Raw genomic sequence first — 7,928 nt, 5'->3', positions numbered from 1 at the left:
CCCACCATGACCTTCACAGGGACTTGATTTCATGAAAATCCAAGTAGGGGAGGGCCATCAGTGGGTTTTGGTGAAAACCCACTGATGGACCTAGACACATCGGATTGGACCCATTTCAGCTCTAGTGGTATTCTGGAATTGCAAGAACTCAGAATCTGGTGGCAAATCATTATTTAAATATTTATAGGTGCTGGGAAAAATTTAAAATGCAATCAGCCTCCGTTGGGCCTGATATGCTTGGATATCAGGCCCAAAGTGGCCTTGGCACTTATAAATGGCAACTGGCACGGAGCCATACTTCGTAATCCATGGTGTATAAATTATGTTTGACACCATAAATACCATCTCCCCACCATGACCTTCACAGGGACTTGATTTCATGAAAATCCAAGTAGGGGAGGGCCATCAGTGGGTTTTGGTGAAAACCCACTGATGGACCTAGACACATCGGATTGGACCCATTTCAGCTCTAGTGGTACTCTGGAGTTGCAAGGACTCAGAATCTGGTGACAAATAAATGTTTAAATATTTATAGGTGCTGGAAAAAATTTAAAATACAATCAGCCTCCGTTGGGCCTGATATGATTGGATATCAGGCCCAACGTGGGCCTGATATGCTTGGATATCAGGCCCAAAGTGGCCTTGACACTTATAAATTGCAACTGGCACGCATGGCCGATGCTTCGTAATCCATGGTGTATAAATTATGTTTGACACCATAAATACCATCTCCCCACCAAGACCTTCACAGGGGACTTGATTTCATGAAAATCCAAGTAGGGGAGGGCCATCAGTGGGTTTTGGTCAAAACCCACTGATGGACCTAGACACATCGGATTGAACCCATTTCAGCGCTAGTGGTATTCTGGAGTTGCAAGGACTCAGAATCTGGTGGCAAATCATTATTTAAATATTTATAGGTGCTGGGAAAAATTTAAAATACAATCAGCCTCCGTTGGGCCTGATATGCTTGGATATCAGGCCCAACGTGGGCCTGATATCCAAGCATATCAGGCCCAAAGTGGCCTTGACACTTATAAATTGCAACTGGCACGCATGGCCGATGCTTCGTAATCCATGGTGTATAAATTATGTTTGACACCATAAATACCATCTCCCCACCAAGACCTTCACAGGGGACTTGATTTCATGAAAATCCAAGTAGGGGAGGGCCATCAGTGGGTTTTGGTCAAAACCCACTGATGGACCTAGACACATCGGATTGGACCCATTTCAGCTCTAGTGGTATTCTGGAGTTTCAAAGACTCAGAATCTGGTGGCAAATCATTATTTAAATATTTGTAGGTGCTGGGAAAAATTTAAAATGCAATCAGCCTCCGTTGGGCCTGATATGCTTGGATATCAGGCCCAACGTGGGCTTGATATGCTTGGATATCAGGCCCAACGTGGGCCTGATATCCAAGCATATCAGGCCCAAAGTGGCCTTGACACTTATAAATGGCAACTGGCACGGAGCCATACTTCGTAATCCATGGTGTATAAATTATGTTTGACAGCATAAATACCATCTCCCCACCAAGACCTTCACAGGGGACTTGATTTCATGAAAATCCAAGTAGGGGAGGGCCATCAGTGGGTTTTGGTCAAAATCCACTGATGGACCTAGACACATCGGATTGGACCCATTTCAGCTCTAGTGGTATTCTGGATTTTCAAAGACTCAGAATCTGGTGGCAAATCATTATTTAAATATTTATAGGTGCTGGGAAAAATTTAAAATGCAATCTGCCTCCGTTGGGCCTGATATGCTTGGATATCAGGCCCAACGTGGGCCTGATATGAGTGCATATCAGGCCCAACGTGGGGCTGATAATATAAAAAGTAATATTTCAAAATAATAGTAAATAATCTTACACATAAATCGAGGTGATTAAATAATATAAATTAATGAGATATCAGGCCCAAATTTCAATCTGCAAAAGCGCACACTCTCCTGCTTCGGTCTTCATCTTCTTCTCGAAGCCATTCAACGCAGCTCCGGGCCAAAACCCACTCTTCCTTCACCGGCGTTCAAGAATCATTTCCGTACAGAGGTCGGTTGCTCATTTAGTTAAGCTTTCTATAACCGGTTAACCTAGGGTTTGTGTGAGTGTGTTAGAATAAGAGCGTAGTCGTTATTACGGGAACTAAGAGTTGTTTTTCTGTGTGTGGTTATACAGTACGTAGGTTCGCAATGGCAACAAAAGAAGTCTCCACAAGTCTGTATGCTGATCGACCAAATTATCAAAGTTACGTCAACAGAGGAAGAACTAAAAGAATGAACTGGAAAAGTACCATTTGCCACTTCAGAAAGTTTATCTCTTCTGTTAACCCGACTGCAGAACAAGAACAGATGATTCGAGGCACACCTTTTTCCTGGATCCTCGACCTCCCTGATAGTTCTTTTGTAAGAGCTCAGGTACAAAATATGTTTGATAACTGGGATCATGAGGAAAAAAACTTTATCTTCCATGGGAAGAAGCTCAATTTTACAAAGGTAGATGTGGGACTGATTCTTGGCCTACCCGACAATGGAGATATAGTTCGTCTCGATTTAAATGAGGCTTCAAGCGCACTGTATATGGAGTTTTTCCGAGAATCGGATTGTTCTGCCAAACATTTAGGGAAACTGATTAGGAAGTCTAGATCAAACGACAAGCTGTACTGTCAGCTTTTTATCCTGTATTTTTTTACAACAGTTCTGTTTTGTGGGAGTAGCAGTGTTCTCAGAATACCTGTGCTCTCCCTAATTGACTGTGTAGATGATTTTGAAAACTTAGCTAGGTTTAACTGGTGCAATGCAGTATACAGTTTCATGGCTCAACAATTAGACTCCATTGGATTGGAGCTTACATTAAGACCAAAACCACAGGTTGCTGATGCAATGCCCAAGGCCCCCTAGCTAAAGGGATTTCCAAATATTTTAGCTGTAAGTCCGATTACATATATAGCAATATATGTGTAAAGATTATGAATTACTTTTATAATCATATTGTAGGTATGGGTGTAACGACCCAATTTTCCTTATTTTGAGTTCTGAATATCCTTAAAAATATTTGAAAATGCTTTTAAAATATTCTAGAGATTTTTAGAAATTTTTAGAGTATTTTTATGCAAATTTTGGAGTCCGTTTGGTATTTTTACCGAGTGGAGAAAGTTTAAAAAAAAAAAAGAAAAAAATAAAATAAAAACCAAAGTGCAAGAGCTGGGATTCGAACCCAGCTTCTCGGGCCCAAGCAGTAAGCGGCCCAACCAACCGAGCTGAGCTTGTTTTGTTAACTAAGTGGGGGAACAAATATATTTAAGTAATAGATGGAACCAAAATAACCCAGGTTATTTAAGGAGGTAAATTTCTTCCCGAGCCCTAAAAAAATTCTTTTCCCCTCTTTTTCTCTCCCGACGGCGCTGTTCTCCTCTCGGGTGAAAACGCAGCCGAGGTTAGGGTTCCTCCTCCCGACGCCGGTGAGGGGTTTTTCCGGCCGGTCTCCAACCGTGGGTGACCTTTCCGGCAAGGAAAGCTCGGGGAACACAAGGAGAAGGGAGAAACGAAGCTCTACCGAAACCCTAGGGCATTTCTCTTCGGTTGTAAGTTCAAGAACCCGATGTAAGTGCTTCTCACCTGCGGTAGGAGTAGCTTTCGGGGTTTTCGTTTGCGTTTTGTTGTTGTGAAATGAACAACAGTAGCGTTTTTCCTCAGTGTATGTTGTTTCGGATCTTGTTCCTTGATCTGGCAAATAGGTTTAAGTTTTGGTTTCAGTCCTTGATGTTTTATTTAGTGCACGAACAGAAGGTTTGAGGGTTTCCCTTGATACCACAGCATGCTAGTTAGGTGTGTTTACCTTACACATCAAGCATGTTTAAGTAGATATATTCTAGTTTAAGCCTGTTGTGTTACCACTGGAATTATACTATCTTGCATTACCTGGAATATTATTGTCGATAGAATTGGCTAACCTCATGTATTGGTACTGAATTAGAAATGCTAGTGCTGATGTATTAGTGCTTTGTTTGGATGCCATCATCCTCAGATGTTTTTTTATTGGAAGCAAATTTTAGTTCAGTAGAAACTGGTTTTAGTGATGAATGCAGTAGGTTCGAACTTTAGTCTTCCTAGCAATCCAATCATGTTAAAGCATGCAAATTGATCATAATTGGTTATGGATAGTTTCGCAGTAGAAAATTGATTACTTGAGATGTGATATATATTGAGTTGATTCAGCTATGTCTCATGAGGCTATATTTTTGGGTTATTTCTAGAATTCTTACCTTTACATCTGTTAGGTATGAAAAGTTGGTATTGGAGTTAGTTCTGTAGCTTAATGTGAAACAGGGATATGCTTAAATTTCTTAAACCCTTAATGTGAACGTGGCATGTGTTTGAGCTGCTAAATGAGTTGCTTAAATTGTCTCTAATAAATGCCAAGGCATTTTATTAGAAGAAGTATTTAAAGAAAGATATAAAGAAAAGTATTTTACTTTTAAAAGGCATGTACCGGACACAATGTCCAAGGGATGGGCTCCAAGTTGCCCCTAGACATAAGGTCTAGAAGTGTCTTAATGATTTTGGGATTAGCTACCTCAATTCTCATTAAGAAAGGCGCGCAAAGTGGTACAATGCCGGGCCCAAGTTAAGTTGAATATTATTTTTAAAGTATACAAGTATTAATTTGGAAACAAACAGAACAAGTTCTTTTATCTAAGTTGCAAATTTTAACAAATTAAATTGCTGTTTCCTTTAGAGATGCATGATGTAGTTCTATTTGCTATTTTCATGTTGAGCATGTATTTCCCTGCTTTCTTTTATGCTTATGCATTCCGTATCAGATTTTGTGAGTAGAAAGCACTTACTAAGCTTTTAGCTTATAGATACTACCTTTCCTCCTACTGCAGGTATGGATAAAAATAAAGGAAAAGCTAAAGTGGTGTAGAAGAAGGCGACAAGGAGACGTTGATGATGTGTGTGTGGGAGGCTGATATGGAAGCTTGGGACTTTGCTAGAAGAAATTAGAAATCGTGCCTGCTGGGGTTTTTGTTACTGCTAGAGTAGAATTTATCTTGCATTACTAACTTCGTTATCTTCCTATCATTTAGTTGGATTAACTGTTTATGCTGGGAACATGTTCTTTTCCTTATTTCTGGATTAGTTTTCAAGTTTTGTGAAGTGAATTCTGCTTTAATAAGAATCTGCCGTATGATTCATCTTAACTCTTTCTGCTGTAGAGATAGATTCATTTGCTGTATTTGGTTTGTTTCAATGATTCTTTTGTTATGGTTAAGTGCTGCTTGGAATTTCTGCAGTAAGACTCGTCTCCATGATCAGCAGGTTGTATTTCAGTAAATTAATTGGTTACCTTGTATTGTTGAAACGTTTCTTGGTACTGGTTGTTTTTAATTCGGACTGGTAATTGCCGAAGTTGAGTCTCTTTGAAATCTGTTGTAAATGCATGCAAATTTAGTATAGCAGAAATCTGATGCCTAACCAGTAGTATGCAAGTAGGAAATTTGAAAGTTGCTGGAATTTTATTCCCATTACAAATGCAGCATGCAATATAGAATTTTCCTTGTTATGTTGTTGTCTTGAAACTTGAGTACCGTAATTTTAAAATCTCAGAATGAATCACTACATTCTTTAATAGATATGGAGCCATGTTCTGCATATGATAAGTAGACAAGTAGCTATGCTTATTTAGGTACAGTAGGCATGTTTTATTTGATTGGGCAGTAGAAGTATATAAGCTATATATGTCTGTATGCTATGCTCGCTTGTGGTCTTACATAAATGCATATCTGACCCTGAAAAGAGTTTTAAAAAAAAAAAGTCTGAAGAAATTATATGATGCCATTTAGAGACATGTTTCCAATAGTTTAAAGTATCTCTAGTATTAGAGTAGGTAGTACCAGTTATGTGTAGATAGTAGAATCAGTAGCGGTCACCCTCAGAGTAGTAGTAAGGAGAGTGGCCGTTACAATGAGTGTGTGAGCACATCAGCATTATTGATCCAGACCATCCAGAAAAATTGCCAAGAATACTACGATGGAGGTGGCCTAACTATCATGTTGACACAGTAAAAAAAATGATAAACTGTGTAACTGCAGATAAAATTTTAGTAGATTTAATTCCGACAGAATCAGAGTTTAATTTACTACCAAACCGGCCTCAGCCATCTGAGTATCTTGAGTTGGTTGGCCAAGGATCTTTACATCAAGCCGAAGAAGGCCAACTCCAGTGTGACGATACCGTAGATTGTAGTTTGTGCAAGGAAAAGGATAACAAAATTGAGAGTTTAAAGCAAGAATTATATAAAGCTTCTCAAAGTTTGGAGGAAGCTAATAAAAACCTGGCAACGGTGATAGAAGAAAAGGATAGTCTAGTAGCAGCAAAGGATATTGTGATTGCTGATATGGAAGCTATGCTTAAAGAAAAGGATCAACAAATAAGTGAACTGCGTAAAGAACGGGATACGAGTGGCAACAAGGCTGACACTATAAATTCTGACGTGGATAACAGAATTTTAACTGTAAAAGACAAAATCATAGCCGATGCCGAAAATAAGATTAAAGAGCTCCAACAAGTCATACAGAGCATATCAGGGGAGCCAAGACCATCAGAAGGCATAGACCCAGCATCAGAAGGCATAGACCCTAATCTGCCTATAATTCCAACTAATTTTCGGGTAGGCCCCAAAAGAAAGAGAACCCAGAGAAGGTTGATATCCCAATGCACCAAAAAAAAAGGCAAACAGGTTGTTCTTAGTGTCGAACCAGATGCTCCTGCACCATCAAAGACAGAAAATACAAGTTCATCACAGATAGAAACACAATGTCATGAAATTAACAAGTCAAAACCAAAATATTGAAGGTACGGTCGAGAGTAGGTAAGTTGTTATTTTAGAATCCTTAATGACATAGTATTATTTTAATTATCTCAGCAAGCAAAAACATTTTTTAAAAAGAGCAAAGATGATGTGATAGCCGATGCATTGTTGAAGCTCAGTCAGTTAAGGTAACGTAGTTGCCAACCTAAATTCTTAACCCACATGTCAACAAAGGATTATTATTGGAGTTTAATGATAATTTTTTTATTTTCAATTTATTAAATACCATTGACTGTATACTTGTGTGTAGGGTGACGGTGCAACCAATATGGGCAAATGATAATTTCTCCTTAGATATACAATCTTTTATGACAATATTTGATTGGACACAATATACCAATGGGGATTGCATAAATGTTTATTGGAATATTCTTGCTAATGAAGCCAAACACTCTAACTCACCATACCACCCATCCATATTTTGTGGGGTTGGATTCCCAGTATGTCCTTTATCTCATTGTAAATTGTTTAAATTATATATTGGATGCATTCACCATAATAGCTCTATTATTTGTATAGGACTTGTTCGGAATGATGCACGTGGATGCATTGAAACAAACTGCAAAAACAGATGACGACAAGGACATTAGATATATTTTTTGTCCTCTACATAACCAAGATGATCATTGGCATCTAATGGTCATGGACCTGGAGGAACGACAAATAATTCATTATAACTCTCTTGGCACCACAGAAAATTACACTTCTGTTTTTAATCAAACTGTAAGTAACAAATTTCTTATATCCAATAATCATTGTTTATGTATTAATTACTATGGTTTGATATTTGTAGGTGTTGTTTTTTAAGGAGCTGAACTGGTCATACTATCACATATGGCATAAAGGTTTAGAACCATTCTCCGGGAGAGAGTATAAAACGATGCAAGTTATTGGGCCCACACAAAGCAAATCGTAAGTATTAGTGTATGTTCCATACTAATTCTATTTGCCTTTTCTATGATGGATTGTGCATTTGTTTTGTAGGTTGGATTGTGCTTTTTTTATAATGCGCTATGCAGAGAGTTTGATGTTCCGGAGATCTACAGACTTTGT

The sequence above is a fragment of the Zingiber officinale genome, chromosome 5A, assembly GCF_018446385.1.
Source record: "Zingiber officinale cultivar Zhangliang chromosome 5A, Zo_v1.1, whole genome shotgun sequence".
Classification (NCBI taxonomy): domain Eukaryota; kingdom Viridiplantae; phylum Streptophyta; class Magnoliopsida; order Zingiberales; family Zingiberaceae; genus Zingiber; species Zingiber officinale.
The sequence above is the reverse complement of the archived record's forward strand: the minus strand, read 5'-3'. Positions refer to the sequence as shown.